Source organism: Gorilla gorilla, chromosome 2 (assembly GCF_029281585.2).
Source record: "Gorilla gorilla gorilla isolate KB3781 chromosome 2, NHGRI_mGorGor1-v2.1_pri, whole genome shotgun sequence".
NCBI lineage: Eukaryota > Metazoa > Chordata > Mammalia > Primates > Hominidae > Gorilla > Gorilla gorilla.
The window spans coordinates 138,433,654-138,458,883 of NC_086017.1; the positions used below are offsets into that span (position 1 = coordinate 138,433,654).

The following is a 25,230-nucleotide window of genomic DNA, read 5'->3' on the forward strand; positions in this document are numbered from 1 at the left end:
TTTTCTTCAGTGGTTCTGCCTTTGGTGACATTGCAAAAAAGCCTTCCCATCATGCACAGTCCTTTTCTTTTTCAAGTTGTTTGTTTCTGAATAGTTTTGCAAAAAGATTCATCCCACTACGTTCCGAATCTGAAGCAGGTTCACATTTCCTAGGCGCTCAGATGTGCAAAGGGTAATTCTGTTCTCTGATTCCTGAACTGAGTCTGTGTGCTCAGCCCTGTTCTGGTGGGTGGGGCAGCTTGTTCCTGTCACATGGCAGTGGGTTTGGCCACCTCGGGGTTTCCACAGTCCACAGCCCATGGAAGATCCAGCCAGCATTCATTCTTCATGCTATCTTCTCCTTCTCCTTCCATCCTCCTGCAGAGCCCTGCCCCGCCTCCTCCCTGGCCACCCTGCCCTTGGGGGGTTTGCCCTTGTTAACAGCCCTGCCCTTTGCCTCAACTCAACCCATCCCTAAGCGTCTGTTTGCCAGATCACTCCCATGAGCCCCCGATTCCAACCCTTCTGATAACCAATGGGGGTTAGACCTGGGCCTGCCAGCCTTTCTGTGCCCTCTCCTTCCCTACGTGGATTCACCATCCACCACAATACCCCCTCCCTTTGCCCCAGCTCTGCTCCTTTCCCCTCTCCCCGCTGCACGCCTGTACAGCGTCCCCCCCAACACCCCTACCTCCCCAATCCCTCCCACCTGGGTTGGGGGTTGCTGAGCAGGGCAGTCCCCTCTGCTCCTTGCCCTTTCCTGGGTCCCAGGTCCAGTCCCTCTGCTGCCACCTACAAAACATTGATGCAGATCGTCCTGGTCTATGAGTGAGCCTGTCTAAGCCTTGGTTTCCTCACCTGGCATTTGGGCAGAGTAATCCCAGCTCAGGGAAGCTGAGACAACTCAAGTAAGCAGAAGCGCTCCCAGAACATGCCCACGTGGGAGGTGGAAGGTGCTAGAACTTCCCCAAGATTCTCCTGGTCCTTGACAGCTGGCTCCCCCACTGAGCAGGCCTTTGTTCCTCCTGAGCAGGTCTCTGTTCCTCCTCGTTTTCTCACCTCTGTTCTCTCCACAGAAAGCTGGGTGTGTTCCCTGGAGTGGAGATGCCATTTGGAACCAGGTCACTTTGCAGAAGTCTGTTTGGGCAGGGCACGGGCCGGTGCACAGAACCGGCCCTCCTCAGGGCTCCAGACTTCCACAAAGACTCAGGCCTCTGGTCCTGCCCCATCAGCCCCCAGCCTCCAGCTGTCAGGGCAGTAGGCTCTGAGTGGGTGGTGGGGGACCAGCTCCAGGGCCTTCTGTCTTAGGGGCTGTAACAAGGAATTGCTGTGGCTCCTCTCCTTGCCATGCGGGAGACATACCATGTGGGGCGTCCCTCCGACCCAGGCCTGGAATTCCCTTTAGGAGGCCAGCCTCTGGGTATTGTCCAGCCTGGGACCTCCCTCCCCAGCCCACCCCCAGGCCCTGAACTTGTCCAGCGTCAGATAACCCGCTCTAGCCCAGCACTCTCACATCTGCCTAATCCCTAATCCCGACCCCAAATCCAGGCCTGCTCCCTCACCCCCTGCAAAGCTTGTTGTTTGGGGTTGATGAAGCCCCCAGCCAAACTCCCACTAACACTCAAGGATGGAGGTTCTAATGAAGACCCAATCAATGTGAGTCCCCCCAGAGTTTTGAAAAAGATGTGTCCTGAGGTACAAAGTCCTGGTTCACTGCCCCTAGTAGGAGGGAAGGACACACAGGGCTCAGAGAGTGAGCTCACCCCCTGAACCCCATGCCTTCCACATGCTGTCCCCTCACCCTGGAATGCCTTTCTTGTTTCTACTACATCCAGCCTAATCCAGCCATCTAGAATCTGCTTAGAAATTCCCTCTAGGAAACCTGCCCGCATCTCTCCTTGTCTTGCTTACTGAGAGGCCTGTCCTGTCCCCCGAGGGCCTCTTGTCCACCTCTCATGTGGACATGGAACATCAATATTTTGTTCTATATAAGTCACCCATCTCTTCAGTCATCCTGGGATGAAATGAGAGACTCAAATAAATAAGAGGATGCTTGCATTGTTTATGAGCTTACCCATGACCTTACGTGCAACTGGCTTGGTAGATGTTCACCACATTCAGAGGGCACATTTGTGATAGTGCGAGTTAAAATATAGGCCATGAGTCTCCTAGAAGACCCATTCAGCAGGGCCCCCGGTACACACCCCCAGTGCGACTGAACCTCAAGCTTAGTGACTGCTGTCAGAACAGTGCTGGCTGTATTGGCAGGGAGTGGAGAGCTGACCACAGATGTTGGTTTGAAGTCAAAACTGCAGGACATGCAGACTCATCTCAGCGGTGACAGAGCCAGCAACTCCAGGATGGAGGCTGTTAGTGAGCTCAGATTCCAGTCAATAAGTGTTAGCTGTTATTCCTGCTTTGGGGGTTTTCAGGGTCCTGTAGGGACAAGGGAGAAATGTATGGCTCTTTGGGTCTGTCAAGACTCAACACTCTATTCCTCTTCTCTGTCCTTATTTGCTCCAATGGCAAATTTTCCTGAGCACCTACTATGTGCAGGTTCTGAGCTGGTCTTGGGGTCCAGAAAGCCTGTGCATTGTCAGTGAGGAAGGCACAGAAGGGGCCCCTCTTGAGGGGCTGACCCTTGGGACCCAGTATCATCAGGGGTCCACTGGGGATGGGAAACAGGAGGTGAGGGGGAGGCCCAGACGCAGCGGCCATGTGAGGCCAGCAGCTCTGCTCCAGCTCCTGGTCTGTCGGTGATCTCTGGGAAACATCTTCTCTGAAAAACATCCCAAGTTCTGCTGGCAAACACTGAACTCAGACCCTCCCTCACTGCCTGCGGCTCCTCCTGTCTCCCCAGACTTGGCTGAAGCCGTGTCTCCCATTGGTCATGCACGTGGAGAGACCGGGGAGAGTCAGCCTCTGTCCTTCAGCCTCACCTCTCCCATCCAGCCCCGCAGCAAGTCTCCTTGGACAGCTCTCAAAACATATCTCCTTTCTGTTTCATTTCCCTGTGTGGGGTGCACACATGGAGGAGTGACGAGGACCTAGTGACCACTGGGCTTTGAAGAGGTCATCATGCACACCATCATCTCTCGTCTCCGGAACAAATATAGGAGGCACTGGTCTTTAAAGTAGGGAGGTAAAACAGTTATTATTTGTCAATGAATCATGGCAGAGACAGCTAATTGTCTGCTGATATCCCTTCCCTCCTTCTTTCATGGTGATCAAATCTTGTGTTTAGCATGGCCACCTGGAGGAAAATAACATTTCCCCACTCACAGCTATGTGTGGCCGTGTGGCAGCTTCCCGGAAACCTCCTTAAAGTCATGCTCCACCCTTTTCCTCCTCTTTCTTCTCCTCGGTGCTGCAGCCCGGAGCTTACTTGATGGCTGCAGCTGCCCACCTTGCACTATGCAGGCAAGGGCCACATCCTGGAGGGGAGGACAATGAGCTTGAAGGAACATGGGGATATCATGGAGAGCCCGCTGTGCTGACCTTGGGCCACTCCTTTGGGCTTTTGTGTAAGTCATTCACATTTTGGGTCTGTCTAGTTGCTGCCTAATCTAATTCTTATACAGATAATTAAGTGATAAGCTAATCATAATTGATTGAAGGTCTTCAGTTAAGTGGCTGAACACAATAGCAATATACTCAAAATCAATTGTTTTCCTATAGAATGTAGATCACCAGTTAGATGATATCTTTGAAGAAGACCACATTTATGTTTGCTATAGAAGTAGAACAAAAATGGGACAGATCATGATGAGTGACATTACAAGCCATGGAGCCAATTCCCATCCTGTGCAATGGGCTTGGAACACGGTGCCATCTCCTCTCCCATGCTAAATCCACAAAGCAGTTTTTCAAAAATGTGAAAACAATCTAACAAATACACAGTCTAAAACAAGAACAGCCACATTCGGTGGGCCAATGTGTGAATTCCTTGAAAATAAGAGAGGAGCTGGGTCAGATTAAAGAGGAAAACCACCCCCTGGGTGGGCAGGGCCTGGGACGTTCGCAGTGAAGATACAGCCGCTGAGAGGGCCATGGAGGAAAATGATGGATCAGACTAATGGAAAGGCTTTACCCAAAGAGCCAGCTTTAACAGAGCAAGCAGAGCAGGAATTATTTTATGAAATTGGAAATTGCTATCCTCAGAGATAAGGAAGGATATCACTGTCTAAATAAGAATTAGCAGTTATATATTAAAGAACTAATTAGATATTTTAGAAATTTAAAAATATGATTATTGAAAAAAGGGGGAGGCTCATTCATAGGCACAGTGGCACAGGGTGCAGGGGAGCAAAGCTGTCCCTGGTAGCAGGCAGACGCGGCATCCTGGGAAAGGCCTGGCCAACTGCCTCTACCCTGCCTTTGGTCTTGTGCTCTGGATCAGTCAGGGAATTTGTTGGCCTGCAACAGAAGGCAACTCTGGCAGAGGGAGGCAGAACAGGGGTTTGGTGAAATTCTTGGAGTGGTGGCCGGGCCTGGGAAGCAGGATGGCCCAGTCAGCATCTCCCTGAGATCTGGGAGGACAGGTCCTCACCCCACACTTTCTCATAGGGAAGTATTCCTCTTCTGGACAAAGCAATTCCTGCTGCCTCCCTCTCTCGGCCTAGGATGTGGAAGGAGTGAATAACCCCTCCTGCTCCTCCCTGCTCTTGCTGGCTTCTTCCCAGCGATAGAAACATGCCCAAGCCCTGCTCTGTGGAAACACCATCTTGCCTCCTTCCCCTGTGACTTTCAGGGCTCCCTCTCCTCCTGGCAGCCATCAGTGTGAAGCATCAGCTGTGCCTACTGAGGATGCCACCACCCTCTCAGCCTGCTCTGACCTCCCCCTCCAGAGCTGGCAGCTGAGGGTGTGTTGGGAGCCCAGCCTAACCTGTCGTGGTGACTCCTGGAGACCCGCACAGAGGAAAAAGCCCACATGGGTCCCAGAACCCACTGTCCAGATATGCCACACGTTAGATCTGCCTGACTTAACAGACTATTTTGCATACACAAGAGGGATCGCCAAGGCATAGTATGCAAGTTTTAATCTGATAGACTTGGCTTCCCCACAGGTTATGCCAATTGATGTCATCCCCTCAACACATGAGTATGTATAGAGAGCAGCATCCACTCTTTTTACACTTTGCATACCAAGATGGTGAAAGTCTCAGGCCAACACTCTTTCCATTGGCCTTTTATTATTAGTGCAGTGGAACAGGCCATCATGTGTTTAGTGGTTATGTTTTCCTATTATTCTGTGCATACAAGTTCAAGATTTTAATGTCTTCCCAGTGAATTGTTCCTTTTGTTAACATGCACTGACAGTGGCTAACCCTAATAGGACTTTGTCGGCTCACAATCAGCTGTGTATGGCATAAACACAGTTACACATGCGGCAGGTTCTCTAGGGTTGCAGCTCAGACCTCGTGGCTCTTAGAGCCCACCCCCCCGCAAGTGGTTGGTTCCAAGGTACATCCAGCTAGAACCTGGGTCCCCACCAGCTCTGACCTCTGCTGCCAAGGTCGTTTGTGCACTACCCTGTACATTCTGTGTATGGTGGCTCATGCTGCACGGATATGAGGCAGGAGAAACAGAAGATGCACAGAGGCCAGGCTAGACCAGCCTGATTCCCATCTTTCCCCAGATCTCACAGCCGAGGAGCTGAAGCTGTCCCCAACCACTGAGAAGTGGGCCTCCCCAAGGCCACTGCTAGGCGCTGAGCCCTCGCAGTCTTTAAGTAAATGTGTGCTGATCCACAGGAAGGGCCCTATCCCTTCCTTGCTCACCCCAATTCCAGCCACCCATGCTTCCCTCCCTGCTCTCCCCTCCTCAGTCTGGGTGGCCTTCACATGCAGCACTGTCCTGTCTGTGCATCTCTTCTCAGTCTACCCTCTCATCATTAGGATGCTCATATAATTAACAAATTACAGTGTCCATGCCTCACATGCTCTGTGCAGGGTGGAGCATTTTGAAAGCATTGCTCATGTGAGTTGCACCTTTGGAGATGAGTTTTATCCCTGTTTATAAATAAGGCAACTGAGACCCAAATGGTAAGTTGCCAAAGTCCCTGTACGCAGCTTGGAAAGGAACATCCCCTTCTGGGATTCTGGCTCAGGCCCCTCTAGGTGTGATGTGACCTCCGCAACCCCTGCCTCTCAACTCATGGGCCCTCTCCAAAAGGGGACCCCCCCAGCTGAGGGACACAGGAAAAGACTTCATGTGTGTTCGCACCCCTAGAGAAGTGTTCGCATGTGTGTGTGTGTGTGTGCATGTGTGTACAGGCTGGGGGGCTTAAACAACAGGTTCATTTGTCACAGTTCTGGAGGCTGAAAGTCCGAGATCAAGGTGCTGACAGGGATAGTGTCTGGCAAGGTCTCTCCCCTTGGCTTGCAGATGGCCACCTTCTCACTGTGTGCTCACAGGGCATCTTCTTTGTGCATGTGTGGGGACAGCATGCTTCCTGGTGTCTCTTCTTATGGGGACACTGATCCTCTCAGATCAGGGCCCCACCCTTAAGGCCTCATTTAACCTTCATTACTTCCTTAGAAGCCGCACTGGGGGTGAGGGCTCCAACGTGTGGATTTAGGGGGACACCATTCTGTGTGCGTGTTTGGAGCAGGAAGACCTGTTTGGTATTCCTGGGGTCACATCCAGCAGGTGGCCACGCCTGCCCAAACACCAAGAGAGTTCTTGGTTCCCATGACAGCAGTAAGTTTCAGGGCCAGGTGGCAGAGGCATTTAAACAGTGTCCGGCTGCCACCTGGCCAGGGCAGGCAGGATGTGGGTCACCTGGCATCAGGCCTTGTGCTGTGGGTCTAATGTCCCTTTGGCCTCTGGGAACCCTGGGGGCTCTGCTGCCCACCTGCACTAGGCTCCTGCCTCAGTATCCCTGTCCAGACCTCTAGGTTGCAATGGCCAGCATGTGGCTGTGGCCCTGTCTCCCACCTGGTCCAGGTGCAGTGACCTGGAAGCCCTGACCTGTTGAGGTCCAGCTGCCCACCCCCCACCCAGCACACCTGGCATGAGCCCCCCATCCCTGGCCTCTGGCTCTGCCCCAGGCACCCAGACACAGCCATGTGCCCTCCACAGCTGTGTGTCTCCAAGCCCTGCACCTCTCTGAACCCTGCTTTCTCCACCAGCAACATGGGAGTGACCCCTTCAGCCCCACAGAATTGTGCCAGAGCCAGAGTGCCTGGGACTGCACGGCCTTTGCTTCCTCTCCTTACCCGATGGACTCCAACCCCAGGTCCCCCCCTCACCTCCAGTGAAGGTTCCCAGGGGCCACTGGGTTTCTGCTTTGTGGCAGCAGCAGCAGGGCAGCCCTGGACAAGGGGAGGGTGCCTGCCAAGGAAGCCAGAGTTGGCTGGAGCGGGTGCTGCCGAGGGAACTCATCACTCCGGCCAGGCAATTATTTTTAATGAGTCCAACTCTCCTGCAGGCTGTGAGGCCTGGGGCAGACAAGCCACAGCTACAGGAAAGCAGACTGCCAGGGCTTCCCAGCAAACAGGTCAGCTCCATTGGACTGCACCCACTCCGACCTCTTGTGGCATTTAAAAAGGACATTTTACAGGACTGTTATTCAGAAAGAAGCAGCATCAACTGCCACAGGTGAAAAAGAGAAAGGAGCTCTAAAAACAATATGAATACCATGACAACAAAGACAAGCTCTGGGCAGGGTGGGCATCGCCCAGGCAGCTCATGGGGCTGAAGTCTGGCTGCTGGGACTTGGAACCTTAGAGCTGGGTGCCTCAGAGCAGCACCTCCATCCCATTGGCTCTGAGCCCACCTTTTCCTCCCTCTTTCTTTAAATAGAGTGACTCACAACTGTGAGGAAGGCGGGACCACACAGCAGTGGCCCGGAGCCCTTCTCTGAGATGTGGCAAAAAAGAACTTTCTCCTAAAGAGGGATGCACTGTTCCCTAATGCAGACCTGTGACCTGCCTAACCTTGTCCCGAGTATCCTCAGAGGCTCCAGCCTGCACGGATGAGACAGTGTGAGCAGCCCAGGAAGCCAATTTGGAAGGCAGTTAGGTGTGGGAGCTGGGCTTTGAGGAATGAAGAGGGTTTCCAGGTAGGCTCCAGAAAGGAGGAAGTATAGGAGCTGGGCTTTGAGGAAAGAAGAGAGTTTCCAGGTAGGCTCCAGAAAGGAGGAGGTATAGGAGCTGGGCTTTGAGGAAAGAAGAGGGTTTCCATGTAGGCTCCAGAAAGGAGGAGGTATGGGAGCTGGGCTTTGAGGGTTTCCACTTTGGGGCAGGGAAGCGTCCTGCTGGGGAGAGCAGCAGGGGCATAAGCATAGGAGGGAAGGAGGGGAAAGTGGGCGTTCTCCTTGGAGCCCCACGGGGGCCTCAGGCCCTAGCCATGTTGCATGGGTGGTGGGAGCTACGGCTCCACAGGAAGGGCATCCACCCCAAGAACATCCCCCTTGGGTGCAGCCTGAGCAGACTGACTTTGTCTTACTGGCCCCTGGAGACGCCCTATGGATGGCAGGTACAGGGGTGAGGCTGGAGCTGCAACTCAGTGGCAGAGGGAGCAGCAGGGCCAGGGCACAGAGGGAGGGGCAGGATGGACTCCTTAGGTCCCCCTGTTCCTCCAGCTCCAAGTCTTTCCTGCTCCAGGATCAGCCCTAGGGCCCCCTGGACAGTCCTGCTGTCAGCCAGCTTCCCATCAGATTGGCCTTCATTGCCTCACGCTATGCTCCTTTCAGCACCTTCCTTCGCAGTTGGGGCCACAGGGGAGGCTGGGTGGAGCAGATGGGCCAGGAAAAGGGTCTGGGAGGAGTGCAGCTTTCTGAAGGTAGCTGGCCACCTATTGACTCTTGATCCCAGCTCCACACTGACACTTGACTCAGCCACAGACCGACTCCTGAACCCAGGCACATACTGACCCCTACTCCTGACTACACCTTGACTTAGACACCAGCCATATATTAGCTTCTGGCAGCCATGGTCTTAACCCTTGGCCTCAGCCCACATTGACCTTTTAACCAACCATACTGACCCCTGGCACTAGGCAGACCCTGATGGCCAACCCTGGCCCCACACCAAGCCACACTCTGATCATTGCCTGAACTTGGCCTTGCTGTAGACTTGGGCTGACCCCAGCTATGTATGCCACAGCCAGACACTCTTCTCAGAGGGCCCAGGGCAGGCCCAAGGTCTGGCAGGAGGAGCAGGCACAGCAGGGTAAGGAGCCGGGGGATGCAGCTCCCTGAGTGCTGGCTTCAGTGCGGCGCCAGGCACAGTGAGAGGCACTTGGCAGCTTGTCTCGGAAGCAGGAGTGGCTGTGCCCATTGCACAGAATGCTTCTCACTATCAAGTTGCCAGGTGACCTTGGGCCAGCAGCATGTTCTCTCTGGAGTTCTATGTGCTCAAGAGTGAAAACCGGAGTCTCATGAATTCTAAAGACTCTTACAAGAAAACGAGTGCTAGGGCAGCTTGCGGGGCACGGAGCAATTGAGATGATGCATTTAAGGTGCTCAGCACAAAGCCAAGTACACCATAAGTGTTCAATAAATGTGGGTTATTAATGTTACTATTAATAATCCAGCCTGCCCACTTCACTGAACAGACAGGGACAGGCAGCTTAAGAGTGCAGGAAGGGGCTGCCCGTGGGCAGGAGGACGTTTTAATGAGAGGAAGCGGTAGCGGCAGCCGGGAGAAGGCAGGCAGGGTCCTGCACAGGAACGGGAAATAACACTGCCTTCCCAAGTGCCAGAGCAGGGCCCACCCTGGAGCAGAGGATGATGCTTAAGACAAAGAGAGGGTTCCCCTCCTGCCCTAAAGTTGGCACCATCATAGTAGCTGTCGGTGGGGACAAGGAGGCCGGGCACTGCTGTGTTTAGCAATGAGCTGAGTACATGATCAGCCCAGGGCAGGGCCAGGATGCAGGCCCAGATCTGTAGGACCATGAAGACCATGCCCATGCCAGGACGATGTCAGCAGATAGGGAGGCCAGTGAGGGAGGGGAGAGAACAGAGTGCTGGGAGAGGGAACAAGCTCTCCCTTGCTGGTCCCTGGCCCTGAGTGGGGTCAGTGAAGGGCCTGTAGCTGTCTCCCAGCCACCTCCCACAGCCCCTTGTGGCAGAGACTAATGGCATTCCCACCTTCCCACATGTGAGATTTCACTCCGCAGCAAGAACCACCTGCTCCTCCCTGTTCCTGCTTTCCAGTTATCCCTTCAACCCACTGGCCTCAGTTTGGGCTGCTGAAAAAAAAGAAAAAAAGGTAACCTCACTCAGGATTCTTGTGAGAACTGCTTGTGGCCAATATTTACAGATGCCAGGCAACATGTTAAGCATCTTCTCCTTTCATTGGTGCCTTCTGTCAGTCTTTTCCAAGGAGTGGTAGAGCAGGTGAATTCACATTACATGGACACAAGTCAGGGCTTAAGTAATAGACTAGAGCTGTAAGGGGTCTATTACACCCTGGTCTATGCAGGGTGCGTGCCTCAGTGAGATCCCCTAGGGAGGGGGCCGTGGAGAAAGAAGGGGTGGATAATCTAGCAGGCTGGGCTTGAGAAGTTCCTTTGTAGACACTTCAAGAGGAACAAGAATTAAAGGCTTTGGGGCTAGGGAGAGGTTTGCTATTCTATGTATTTTAGAAAGCATTATTCAACCAAACGGTGGGGAAGAAATTGGGAGAGGCAAAGTGATGGCAAGGAGACAAGTTGGAGGGATGTAGCTTTGACCCAGGAGGAAGGTGCTGGCGCCTGATGCAGGGAAGGTGTGGTGAATTCACAGTAGGAAGAGGGAGAAGTGGACACCTTTAAGATCTCTTTTGGAAGTATACTATATGGGATGTTGGTGACTAAAGAGAGGGAAGGGGGGCGATGGCAAGGTTTCTAGGTGGGTGGGGGAGGAACTGTAAATAAAAACTCTTTTTCTGCTCACAATACTTCTGACACCAAATAAATATGTGGGTTTTTCAAAGCAAGCAATTCTCCAATTTTCTGCAGACATCAACTGGGTGTCTGATATTGTTTGGCTCTGCGTCCCCACCCAAATCTCATGTTGAATTATAATCTCCAGTGTTGTAGGGGGTACCTGGTGGGAGGCAATTGGATCATGGGAGCAGATTTCCCCATTGCTGTTCTCATGATAGTGAGTAAGTGCCCACAAGATCTGGTTGTTTAAAAGTGTGTAGCCCTTCCCCATTCAAGCTGTCCTGCTCCACCATGGTAAGGCATGCTTGCTTCCCCTTCACCTTCCACCATGATTGTAAGTTTCCTGAGGCTTCCCAACCATGCTTCCTGTACAGTCTGTGGAACTGTGGGTGAATTAAACCTCTTTTCCTCATAAATTAACCAGTCTCAGGTGGTTCTTTATAGAAATGTGAGTACAGACTAATACAGTGTCCTACCATGTAATATCATTCTGACACTGACTACTGGAAGTTAGTGCAGACCCACCAGGTGAAGGGCTCAGTCCCATAATCCTGCTCCTATTTCAGATATCCATTGCAAGTCACCCAACGAGGCTGCAAATTGGAGATTTCCATGACTCCCTCCTCAGATTCAATAATTTGCTAGGATGGTTCACAGAACTCTGAAACGCTTTACTTACTATTACCTATGAAGGATAGAAATGAACATCCAGAGGAAGAGGTACATAGGGCTAGGCTGAGAAGAGTCCCAAGCACAGGAGCTTCTGTCCCCTTGGAGTCTGGGGTGCACCATGCTCATGTCATATGGATGCATTCACTAACCTGGAAGCTCTTTGAACTCCATTTAGGGTTTTTGCGGAGGTTCCATTACATAGACATAATTGATTAGATCAGTGGTCACTCATGATTAAGTCAATCTCTAGTCTTCTCTCCTTGGAGATCTGAGGGTGGGGCTGAAAGTTCCAACCTTCTAATCACAGCCTTGGTTCCCCTGGCAACCAGTCCCTCTCCATCCTGAGGCTATTCACGTTGTTAGCATAAACTCAAATACGGTTGAAAGTGGCTTGCTATGAATAACAAGAGACACTCCTATCACCTCTATCACTTAGGAAACTACAAGGTCCTAGAAGCTCTGTGGCAGGAACTGGGGACACAAAACAAAATAATTTATTGTATTACCTTAGGAGCTCAGTGTCAGGAACTGAGGTCAAAGCCCAAATACTATACTTATCACACGTTGACAGATACAGAGAATGCTGCAGGAACAGTAGCACTGTGGGAACAATAATGCACTTGTCTTTGAACATGGTGAACAATGTGATGTCCAAAGGAAGTCTTGAGTCATCCATAAGATACATGACTTGGGGCCAGGGGGACCACTGGATGAAAGCAGCTTGAGGAGTCATCATCCTCATTGGAAGGATGCACATGAATGAGATTGCCAGGGAAAATCCCACCAGGGGCTGCTGGCAAAGAGGACTCTTTAAAATCAGGCAGCCTCTTTAAAATCAGGCAAAAAATAAGCATGCTCAAAGCTGCCACTTTGACTCTGTAATATATTAGAGATCCTAGACAGTGAAATAAGCCAAGAAAAAGAAAATTGAATACATATGGATTGGAAAGGAAAAACTGAAGTAGTCATCTTTTGTTTTTTTGCAGATTTTATGATTTTATTTTTAGAAAATCAAAAACAATTTGGACACAAAGTACTAGCAATATTAGGAGAGCTTAGACATGTAGCTGAATATAAGATCCATATGCAAAAGTCAGTTGCATTTCTGTACAGCATCAAGACACTGACAAATGTTGTACCATTTTGTAGCAACAAAAATTACAAATGTAACTGGAAATAAGTCTAACAAAAGTTGTAAAGGACTGTAAAAAGGAATTTGTAAAATTTCCCTGACGCATCTATCATGTCCCACTTAACTATGCCCCATTTATTTTTACAAACCTAGATAAATGAAGAGATAGCCCATGTTTATCAATTGGAAGACTTGTTATTATAATCTCCTCAAATTTATGTAATGGTTTAACACCACTCCAATAAAAACAGAATCTTTTACAGAACTTGACAGTTTGCTATTGAAATTAAAATCAAAGAACAAAAGGCCAAGAATATCTAAGACAATTCTAAAGAAGAAAGGCAGGCTACTCTGCCAGGTTTGATTTATTATAGTTTTAGTAAAGAATACTGTGTAGTATTAGCGCGGGAGTAAACAAATTGGCCAATGGAACAAACAGAGCATCCCCAAGCAGATCCATGCACCTATGTATGACATAGGTTGTCAAATTGAATGGCAAACCAGTGGAGAAAGAAGTGACTTTTCAATAAATACACCTGGAATAATTGGCTACCCATATGAAAAAAATTAAATTATGTTTCCACCTCACACTATACCTGCACACTAGAATCCACACCAGATAGATTAAGAACTATGTCAAAGCAAATGTCAAAAGCAAAATTTAAAAATCTTTAGAAGAAAATATAGGTAAGAATTTCGATCTCAAGATAGGAAATGATTTCTTAAAGTACAAAAAGTGCTAACATAAAAGAAAAAGACTGATGTATTTGAAAACATTGTGATTAAGAACTTCCGTAAATAGAAAGACAATTAAGATCAAGTAAAAAGGTAAGTCAAGGTGTGAAAATATGCTTAAAAAACATATTTCTGACAAAGAATCTGTATCAAGATGAAACAGAAAACATCTCAAGTCAGTAAGAACAAGAAGGAAAAAACTCAATGGGCAAAAATTAAAACAGCTGCTGCACAGAACAGACAACGTCTGCAGATCCCAAGTGCTACCAGTGATTCATATATGTAGGTACAAACCCCAGGATTCCATTTTACTGGCAAAACCAAAGACGTTTGATGACACTGAGTGTTTAAGAGAATATGTATCAACAGGATCTCTCAAACATGGCCAACAGGAATGTAATTTGGGATCATCACTTCAGTGTAATCTCATACATTTCAGCATTTGCAAGCACTGCAACCCAGCAGTTTTACTCCTTGATATATACCCAAGAAAAAAATGTGCACAAGTCCACCAGAAGTTATCTACCAAAACGATTGTGGCAGCACTGTTCATAATGGAAAAGAAACTGGAAACAACCCAAGCCCATCTATAGGAGAATAGACAAGCAAATTGAGGTGTATTCAGATATTGGATATTATATAGCAATGAAAATTAATGACCTATAGCTACACCTGTAATCAATGAATCTTAAAAGCACACGAGTGAGAAGCTGCCTTGGCGATGGATCAGCAGTCCTAGCCACCCAGCTGGTGCTGTGTGAGCAGAGATGAACTGCCCAGCAGAGCCTTCCCTCAGTTCCTTCCCTACAGAACTATGAGTGGAATAGAGCAGTGCTTCTGAGACACTAAGTTTTGGGGCAGTTGTTGCACAGCACTAGGTAACCAGAACTTTATATGATTTTTACCCTGCACAAAAACATCCATTTATATTTTTCCTCTTACATTTGTATTCCATTCCTCCAATAAAGCAGTTTGGCACTCCCTGACCCCGCCACAAAATAAAGCCAGAGCCCTGAAATACTTGGAGCATACAGTTTATGCCATAAGCAATAAGCATTAAAGATTAAGTGTGAACAAAAAGAAGTACTAAGCAGCACTTAGGAGGTTGGGTTCTATTTTATTAAGAGTTATTGTCCCCAATTTCTCACTGTGCTTAATTTATAAATTAAAGTTTACCATAGGTATGCATGAACAGGAAAAATCACATTGTAGACAGGCTTTGTCCTGTCCACAGTTTCAGGTATCCAGTGAAGGTCTTGGAACGCATCCCTGTGGGTAAAGGGCTCCACTGTAATATGTTTTGTTCTTTTCTAAATTGGCTGTTACAGGGTGTCATTTAGTTTTTATTTCTAATTTATAAGCCTTCTTTCATTCCTTTAATCATTTTGAATATTCTTGTTTAATAATTTCTCTCAGATTGTTTAATTAACTAAACTTTTCAGGAAACAAATCTTTCCTGAACCAGTAAAATGTCAATCCTGATGGGATAGTTTCTTTATGGGTGTCCATGTGTGTGCATGTCTGGCTGATTCTGAGCAAGCTTTGTATTTACTGTGGGAATTTTATGGTGGCTAGGTTGTTAAAGCACCCTTGCATTGTGGCTTTCTTTGGGTTTATACTAAGTGCTGAGGGTGGGTGTTCCAGGAACCCACCCTGTGTCAGCTTCTTGGCCTATGGTCCCCACATCAAGAGGCAAAGTTAAAAGCCAGACTCCAGGTCCTCAGGAGGTGAGGCCCAGGGTTTCAGTTTCTCACTGAAGACTGTCTTCTACATATGAACTTCTCATAGAGAAACTTCAGAACACTAAAGACAAAAAGAAATTATAAAAGAACCCAGAGAGGGACAAAAGTTTGCCTCCAAAGAACAAAGCTTGAACTATCAAGAAGTTTCTGAACAGCAGCAACTGTGGCCTAAAACAACAGAAAAATATCTTCAAAGTACTGAAAGAAAATAGACGCCAAACTAGAATTTTATATCCAGCCAAATAATTATTCAAGAATGACAGTGAAACAAAGACATTTTCAGACAGGCTGAAAGAGTTTATCGCTAAAAGTTCTTTGCTAAAAATCTCTAGAGTGTACTTCAGGAAGGGAGAAATTGAGCTCCAAACAAAAGAGTAATGCATGAAAAGACAGCAAATGAATTGGTAGAACACAGATGTATAGTGAAATAAGTATTGACAGTAAATATCAACAGTATTAATAAGGATTATGTTGGTGATGATGAAATGAAACTAAAATATTACATCATAATACCATGTAAAATGGAAAAGATTATCAGAGTAAACATATTCTAAGGTCTTTATAGCATTCAAGAGAAGGTAGAGCTTCACTAACTGTTGACTTCATTGAGTCAAGTATGTATGTTAAAAAATAAGAGTAATCATTAAAAGGATAGAGGTGTTGGATTGAACCATATGAAATTGCTGATATCTGACTAATTTTGACCAACATAATGGCAATTTCATATGGCTCAGCCTAATACACTGGAGAACTCTGAAACCAGAAAAGGTGAAATGGAGAAAGAAAAAAGATTCAATCATACCAGTGGAAGGTAGGAAAGATAGTGGGAGAGGCACAAAGGAAAACCATGATAAATGCCCCCAAAGGAGATGACAGAAGTAAATGCGAGTACTAAACCCTCAAATTAAAGACAAACCCTCAGGTGAGATAAAGCTAAATTTTTAAGTGTGCTAATTATAGGAACCACACTCACAACAAATTAGTCCAAACTTTGGTAATGAAAGGATGGAAAAAATAAATTAAGTAATTGCTAATAAATTTTGAACATAACTATAGCTATGTTAATATAAATCTATTGTAAACTTTAAAAAGTATTTAAGCATATAAGTTTTTAAAAAGTACTGTTGGAAAAAAAGATAGTGAGTATATAAAGATAACAGGAAAACTTCACTAGGAATTTACCAGAAAGATATAAAAAATTGAACTCGTGTGCCTCAACAATTAGCCTTTAAATTACTAAAAAGCAAAAATTGGAACAAAAAAAATAAGGAAAAATGAACAAATTCCTACTCATAGTGGGAGATTATAGTATTTGTCTCTCAGAAATTGATAAATAAGAAAAATAACAAGAAGTTAATTAAGGATATAGAACACATAAATGCTGCAAGTAAAACCTTGATATAATGTATGCATATGTGCATCACAGTACAAATGTATAGAGTACTTAGCACCCACAACAAGGGGGCACAGACTCATTCCAAACACTTCACTTCATGGTCTTATTTAATTAATAGCACTTGCTGGGGAAATGATGTTATTATTGCCATTTTAAAGTTAGTGATGTGGTGGACTAAGCATGAGGGGGGAATTCCAGAAAGAACAAGAATGGACAAGGATCATTAGATGAGTTGCTCAATATCACTGCTCATCAGGGAAATGCAAAATCATGTATAAATTTAGAAGTATAGCTGTACCAAGCATTGACAAAGGACAGGGGATGTGTAAACTGCTGCTGGCTGGGGGTCAGTGGGCATGGCCCGCCTGGAAGGGCAGTTGGGAGGTACTTAGAAAAGTTGAAGAGGCACTTGTGTTACTATCTAGAAACTCAACTTCTAGGTACCCACTCTAGAGAGATTCCCATTCATGTGCACCCGGAAGACATGTGGGAGGGTGTTTGTTGCCACATTGTTTGGGACTAAAATTTAAAGAAGGAAAAATGTTGCTGTTGGTAAGGCTGGAATACTTACACTTTCTTCAATTCATAAAATGGAATTTTTCAGCATGAAATAATATCAAAGATATAATGTTGACCAAAATAAAGCAAGGTACCAAAGTGATGGCAGCAGCAGGCTGCTCCAGACAGCCTGCCACTGCCATCATGCCAACTGCAGCACTGAGGCATGGCAGGGGATGCACGCTCCATGGAGCGGGCAAGAGCCAGAGACAAGTGGGAGCTCCACCCCTTCTGAGTTGGGGCAGGAGTTCCCTGGGTGCTGCTGCAGCTGCCCAACCTGTGGCTGCAGACCCAGGCCTTCCACTCCATGGAACAGGCAGGAGCCCCACCCTCCCAGGCAGGGCTGCACACAACTTGGGTGGCTGCAGATTTGAGCCTCCCTGTGCTCTTGGGGGCTGGGATCAGGCAGGAGCCCTGCCCTCCTGGGCGCAGCTGCAGCCACCCAAACTGTGGCTGTAGATCTGGGCTTCCTGCTCCACAGCGCAGGCAGAAGCCTTGTGCTCCCCCCCCCCACAACACCACTCCCTATGTTAAACTGCATCTGCACAAACCACAGCTGCCGATTCAGGCATCCCTGAACTCTTGGAAGGCCCCCTGCCCTGGCAGGCTCAGAAATGCCTGCTCCTGCTGGCTTCTCTCTGCTGTCAGTGCCTGCTCCAATCTCAGAGCAAAGTCAGGGCCAGGCATGGGTGCCATGAAGGGCCGCAGTAGGCAAGCAGATTCCTGAGTGGAAGAGGACAGTCCCTGGTGAGGCCCAACCAGAGTGGGAAATTGTGCTGCCTTTTCCAGGCAGCACATAGCCGCCCATGGACCAATCCACATGCACTTCCTCCCCTCTGAAGCCCATGAAAGCCTTTGGTTCAGCCAGAGCTGAGCAGACAACTGGACAACCAGCTGCAGAGAGGAACTACCCTCTCTGCTGAGAGCTTCAGAGACCTGCGCAGACATCGGGACTACCAGCTGCAGAGAGAAGCTACCCTCTCCAGGGCCTCTTCTCTGCTGGGAGCAGCAGACACTGGGATGACCTGCTGCAGAGAAGAGCCTCACTCTTCAAGGCTTCCTTTCTGATGAGAGCAGCAGAGATGGGGACAACCAGTTGCAGAGAGGAGCCACGCTCTCTAGGGTCTCCTCTATGCTGAGAGCTGAACACTCATTGAAGTGACCCGCCAGCAGAGAGGAGCCACCCACTCCACCCACTCCAGGCCTCCTCTCTGCTGAGAGCTGAATACTGGATGGGACAACCTGCCTACAGAGAGGAGCTACTCACTGTTGGTCTCCTCTGAGCTGTTCTATACTCAGTAAGGCTCCTTTTTATCTTGCTCACCCTCCACTTGTCTGCATACCTCATTCTTCCTGGATGCAGGGCAAGAACTCAGGCAAAGGTGCCACCAGCCACAGAGGTTTCTAGTCAGAAAAGTGACACACAAAAGATCCCATAATATTTTGGGGGCTCATGGGGGATCTGTGGAAGGGTGAGTAAAAGTGGATCTGCTTTTTGTCCTTTTTTTCAGAGTCCTTAACTCCACAATAGTTAAAATGAAAGAAAAATACTGAGCATCTGTCAGCCAGTTAAAAGTGACTAGCTCGGCTGGCAAACTTATGACACAGAGGGCAGACTTGCTGGAAAGGACACCATCACCCTCAGGTGTTGGGAATGTTGGCTTTGTTCCAAACCAATTTCCCTTCGTGGAGGTCTGGCTGTCCCGTGGGACCAGAAGGAGGTCCTAGGGCAATTGAAGGTATCTGGCTGAGGCTACACCTTGGTGTTATCTGAAAGCCCCTGGGCTAACTCCAGTCCCCAACCGCCTGTTAGGGTGTCAGCAAAAGGACCTTTGGTGCCTGCCTTCCTTTCTCTTTCTCTCTCTCTCTTTCTTTCCAGCTGTCATGGTTCCTGTCTCTTCTCCAGTTAAATGTTAAGAATGTTGTTGTAAGCCACAGAAATATTGCTGGGTAGAATGAGCATTTGGCTTAGTCATCAGGAGGGTAAATGAGAACAATGTGGTGCCTGTCCATTCTTGGAAGCAAGAAGAATATAACAATTGAGAGTTTTCTTTCCCCTACTGAAGGAACCCATATGCATAGGACAAGAGGCTTTTTCCCCAGGCACCTTCCCCTCCCCTACACTTAAGTTGTAATTTTGGGAGGCATCTCATGAGACCAGGTCTCCAATTTCCAGGACTCCCTTTCTCTCCCTCGTTTGAGGAGGACCTGGTCCCATAGCTTCACCTGTTTATGACAGGGAAGCAATGGAGGAGTTGCCTTGCTGGTTGCTGGCTGCAATTTGGTGAGGGCCAACTGAGACTAATTTAATGGATCCATACACCTTCCTGAGGCATCTTTTTCCCAAGTTTTGGTTTGAGGCCCTAGAAAGGAAAACTAGATCTGAGGGATTCAAAAGCATAATACAGCAGAAGTCTAGGGCACAGCACAGGTGAGTATGACTAATTCCTGCTGATTAGGGCCCTTCTGCTTCATGGATGGAGGTCATGCTCACATCCATGGCACAGATAAGGTCTAGGGAACTCAAAGGTTACTGACAGCGGGAGGCTTAGGCACCACACAGTGAGTGTGAATATTCCTGCTATGCCTCCCCTGCCTTCATGTGTGAAGGTTGCACTTGCACCCACAGTCAGCACCTGCACAGGTCACTGGAACTCAGGGATATAAGGTCAGAAGAAAGAAATGGGACACCTTTTTTTCTCTCCCTCACATACCCTGGGTATTCACTGGAAGGAGAAAGGAACAAAGGAATGCCTTTTTCCCTCATTTCAGATGGGTAACCAAACATCTTCAGCCTGCACTCCCCTTGAGTGTATTCTGAATCACTGGGACTCTGTTGACCCACAGACTGTAGAGAAAGAGGAAAAAACCTTTTCCCTCCTCTGTCCTCTCTTCCAGGTGGGTAACCAACCATCTTCAGCCTGCATTCCTCTAGAATGTATCCTGAATCACTGGGACTACTTAGACCCTCAGACTCTGAAGAAAAAGCACCCCATACTCCTTTTGCACATATTCCTGATTTCATCAGCTCAGGGTTTGGCCAAATTTTGTTCTTCAGGGAGGAGAAGTGTGAGCTCTGGATGGAAGCATTAATTTCGGTACCATTCTGCAGCTGGATCTTTTATGTAAAAGTGAAGGCAAATGGTCTAGGATTTCACGTGTGCATGCTCTCTTTGCCTTGCAAGGTAGTCCGGACCTTTGCCAACATTGTAGGATTCATTCAGCCCTCCTAGCAGCCATCTCAGGATAGACTGCAAGGGACAATCCCAGGGAACTAGGGAATAGCAAAAGTTGCCCACCCATACAAGTCATCTAGAGAGGTTTTGAATACCCTGTTGCCTAGGCCACACCCTAAGCTGGTGAAATCCACCCCTCTGAGGTGGTTTGAAATGGTTTGGCCATTATCCACCTCTCAGCTCCCCAGCTGATTCCCATGGATATGCAGAATTGAGAGCCACTCAACAAGATGGTGGAGGGGGAGCAGCCTGGAAGCTGTGTTGGGAACAGACTTGACTCAGAAATAAACAGAAAGCCAAACAGACTCATAGCAATGTGCCCAATTCCAATAAAACTGAGAAGGTTGTTGAGGAGCTAACCCTCTCCCCAAAATAGTCAGCCCCTCCTTTCTCCACAAGTGAGTAAACAGAGACATGCATTTTGGATACCTTAGCTTTGGATAAAAAGACTCAACATTGTAAAAATATTTTTTACTTAAATTAAATGTTCGACAAACCCACTTCTATTCAAAATATTACTAATAGTTTTGGATGTCTGACAAAAATGGTTTGTGGTGGAATATTTTTAAAGCATTAACAGATGTTTATTTTCTTTGCAATTTGTTTTACTCTGTTATGTTGGGGACTGCTATTTGCTACATTGTATCCATTCTCCACTTCTTCCTTAAGACAGACCCTGATATTATTTGGAACAGCAATGATTCAAAAATTTTGTTTCTCTTCCTCCCTTGCAGCCAGGCATGACCATGTAACAGTTTGGGCTGCTGAGCCCGAAGGGAAAGAGTACTACTGCTAGACTTCCAGGGAGGCTGCTCTAAGAAAGATGACTCAGAGGTTGCACTTTTTTAGTTTTGGGGTTTTTTTCCCCTCTACTTCCTGCTTCTTGGAACTAGGACATGATGTCTGGAACTCTAGCAGCCATTTTGGACCATGAGGTGATTGTGCGACTAGAAGACACACCGTAGAATGGAGCACCAAGACGAAAGCCCTCAAAGCTGCCATATAAGACCTGGACTTCAAACCAGCAAACTTCTTCCATGTGAGAGAGAAATAAGCTTAGGTTTTGTTTCTGCCAGTGTTATCTTTGTTTTCGGTCATGAGCCACTAAATGTGATCCCACTTGTTACCCCAGTCATTCTCCCAACTTCCTAGACCCATTAATAGTATTCTACACTCACAGTCCATCAGTGGTGCAAGATTATGACACGATTTTAAATCCAGAAGTGATAGAAATGATTTTGTGATTCTGTGCTGCTGAGATATGTGCTTTTTTTAACTTGCAAAATATACTATTGAAATCTATAGTTAAAAAAAAAATGAGTCTTGAAATCCTAGTTTTTGCTTACCCAAATCCAAAGCCTCAAAGCACATTCTGGGGAGAAGGTTTTGCTACAGAGAAGAGGCATAAAAGGATCTTTGACTATCTGGGCCGCACTTTACCCACTCTGCAGGACAAGATGAGCTCCTGTGAGCTGGAGGGAGGGAGACAGTCGGGGAGAAAGTGGGAGTGTTTGGTGCAGGAGGGGGGCCTGGGACTTGCCCTCTGGCCAGAAGTGGATAGAAGTGGGAGTGAAAGGACAAAGCAAAGAAAAGCAGGACAATGGGTCATGAGCTAGAATCCTGCCATCTTTGAGTAAAGAGTGGAGGTAAATGGGTTTTGGGGAGCACCTTGGCAAAGGGCCCTGAGGCAGACAGTGGGGTCTCTACCCACCTGAGGGCAGGGGGTCATCCAAGTTCTCCTGGGCAGACTCGAGTCATCTGGAAGAAGATCAGAGGACCCAGAGTGCCATGAATAGAAGTAGAAAGACCTCTCAGCAGTGGATCTAGAATGCTGATGTCTCCCTAGGACTAGAAGAGCCTCCTCATGCCTGCATCTTGGCAAGTCCCTCCAAGAATGTAGGTGACCCCACAAAGAAAGAGGAGTAGGGGAGCACTGAGCTAGCAGTGACCTGTGAATTGGCCAAGTTTATCATGAACTATGATCAAATCCTGAAACAACTGAGAGTGATCTTGAAATGATTAGAAAATCATTTCCCACACTGCTGTCACTGCAAGGTGGACACCTGTGTGGCAGATGTGGCCCTCTGGCCCTCAGGTGGCAGGAGCAGAGCCCAGGCCAGGAGCCAGAAAATCAACCTAGGGAACGGGGCCAAAGGAAGAGGTCTGCTATGAGCTGAGGCTGGGCACACAGGCAGGCCAAAGACAGCCCAAGTCCTGCCAAAAGAGAAAGGTTGGAATGGGAAAAACACCTGTAGCACTTATGAATTTCTAACATGAGTTCCTACTAATCGATACACAAAAGATATAAAATCCAACAAAAAAATTGTGTAAAAAAGATATATTAGCAACTAACAGAAAAAGATACAAAAGTGGCCAATAAATGCATACAAAGATACTAAACCTTATTAGTAGCCAAGAAAATTCAAGTTAGAATGATAATGAGATAATATACTTTCATCTAAGAGATTGGCAAAAATTATAGAGTCCCAACATTTATTGCTGGGGAGATAGTGTGGGGAAGAGGTGCCCTTATCACTGCAGGTTGGAATTGGCATTGATGCCACCTAATTTGAATACAATTTCTTAGTATCTATAAAAATAAAATATGGCTCAACCCAGCAATCCCATTACTGGTATATACCCAAAGGGATATAAATCGTTCTATTATAAAGACACATGCATGCATATGTTCATTACAGCACTATTCACAATAGCAAAGACATGGAATCAACTCAAATGCCCATAAATGATAGACTGGATGAAGGAAATGTGGTAGACACCACGGAATACTATGAAGCCATGACAAAAAAAAAAATGAGATCATGTCCTCTGGAGGGACACAGATGGAGCTGGAGGCCATTATCCTTGGCAAACTAACACAGGAACAGAAAACCAAATACCACATGTTCTCACTTATAAGTGGGAGCTAAATGATGAGAACACATGGACACATAGAGGGGAACAACATACACTGGGGTCTAATTTAACTTAAAAGTTAAATTAAAAAATAAATAAAATAAAATAGGGCCGTACTGGTTGGCACAGGAATCTCACTTTGAGAATTTATTTTACAAAGTTAAAAAACACAAGGTCAGGTGCAGTGGCTCACACTACATTTCGGGAGGCCAAAGTGGGTGGATCACTTGAGCTCAAAAGTTCAAGACCAGCCTGCACAACATGACAAAACCCTGTCTCTACAAAAAATGCAGAAATTACCCAAGCATAGTGGTGCATGCCTGTGGTCCCAGCTACTGAGGAGGCTGAGGTGGAAGGATCACCTGAGCTCGAGAGGTGGAGGCTGTGGTGAGCAGTGATTGCACCACTGCATTTCAGCCTGGGCAACAGGATGAGACCCTGTCTTACACCATGTACAAATGTTTAGTGAAGCATTTTGCCAGTAGAAACACCCTGGAAGCAGCCTATTAGCAGACCTTTGCCTGCACAACCTAAAGCCTGTGCATCTTGCAGACAGATGCCCAGCAAGGAGATAGTGGCACAATAGCGTAGGATGTCTGAGAGGGTGCTTGTAGGCTTATGCATAACAGACCCCAGTGGCAACCCAAGAAGCAGCTCCCACTGCAGTGTGCTCACTGGGGTTCATGCTGTGCTTCAATACTAAGTCACCTCTGCCCACTTTGGAGGGGGCATGGGCTCAGGAGAGGCGCTGGTCCCCACCACATCTGCCACACCCGAGTTACCTGCCTGTAGTCACTTCGGCATGACCCCTGGTGGATGGTATGCTGGGTGTTTGTAAAATCAAACCACAAATGATGCTTTTAATGTACACATTTGCTTATATAGACTCGTGTGATTATGGGGAAAGATACAATAAGAATGAAGACTAGAGACAGTCGACATTGTTTTTCTACCTTTTGTCTCTTTTTTCTGGTTTTGGTAAAGACATTTTATATTCATAATTTGTGAAATTTTAGTAAAAGAGCTATAGTAAAAAAAAAAAAGTCAAAGGGAAGGGTTTATTTAAGAGGATTGAATACACAAGACAAAAATTTTTGTTGGGAAAAATTCTCTTCATGCTACTTGGACATTTTCTCTTACAAGTGACTCAAAATCAGCTAATAAAAGCCTACTTAATAAAATATAAAATCCAATTCATAATACACCTTTTATCAAACTCTAAAAAGATGAGAACTACCTCAACTTTATCAAACATCTATGAGAAACCTACAGCAAATATCTTGCTTAATGGTGAAATGTTTAAAATATTCCCGTTAAAGCCCGGAGGAAGCTGAAGACAAAGCCACCTAATTACTGATTCCTTATTTAGCACTATAAGTATGTCACACTCTCTTTGTTTATATTAACCCCCCATGCCTTTTGTTTGAACTATCAAATTTTCTTTGATCCCCCTTTTCCTTAATCTGTTCGAAATTTTACATTCTATTCCAACTCATGTCGTGGTTCCCAATGGAGACATACACTTCAACTTAAAAATGTGTCAGAGTCTAGAATTTCGTTGTTCTCTTATATTCAGCCTGTATGTCATCTCCAGGAACTAGACAAGAACTTTAATAATGTCTAGCTCCTTCTGAAGTCCCCCATGCCCCAAATGTCTATGTCAAAGTCTTCTGGAATTTTAATTCTAGATCACCCATCTTTCTTCCAGAATCTTACTTATCTAGACTTAATAATACAGCTAACTAATTTCCTTGCTTTCTGATTCTTCTTGCATCCCACTTCTAGGTTTTTTGGGTTTTTTTCCCTGGCTGAAAAACATTATTCATACTTTCGCTGTACATAACAGCTGAATTCAAACCGCCCTGAACAGAAAAGGGGTTTAGTAGCTTGCACACTATAAGTTGTGTACTCTAAGCTCAGGGGAAGCTCAGGCTTCAGGTCCAGTCTGAGTAGGAGTCTCACTTTTTCTCCTTTTTCTGTAGGCCCTTT

General features: G+C 47.0%; 1 long non-coding RNA gene across 1 annotated transcript; it reads right to left on the reverse strand.

Moving 5' to 3' along the window:
- Nucleotides 1-2,076: 2,076 nt before the first annotated feature.
- On the reverse strand, nucleotides 2,077-11,770 carry LOC129532365 (uncharacterized). The gene is made up of 3 exons (XR_008678068.2): nucleotides 11,676-11,770; nucleotides 2,919-3,106; nucleotides 2,077-2,415 (listed from the first exon to the last, which is right to left on the reverse strand). It is a non-coding gene; the product is annotated as an uncharacterized lncRNA (long non-coding RNA).
- Nucleotides 11,771-25,230: the final 13,460 nt, after the last annotated feature.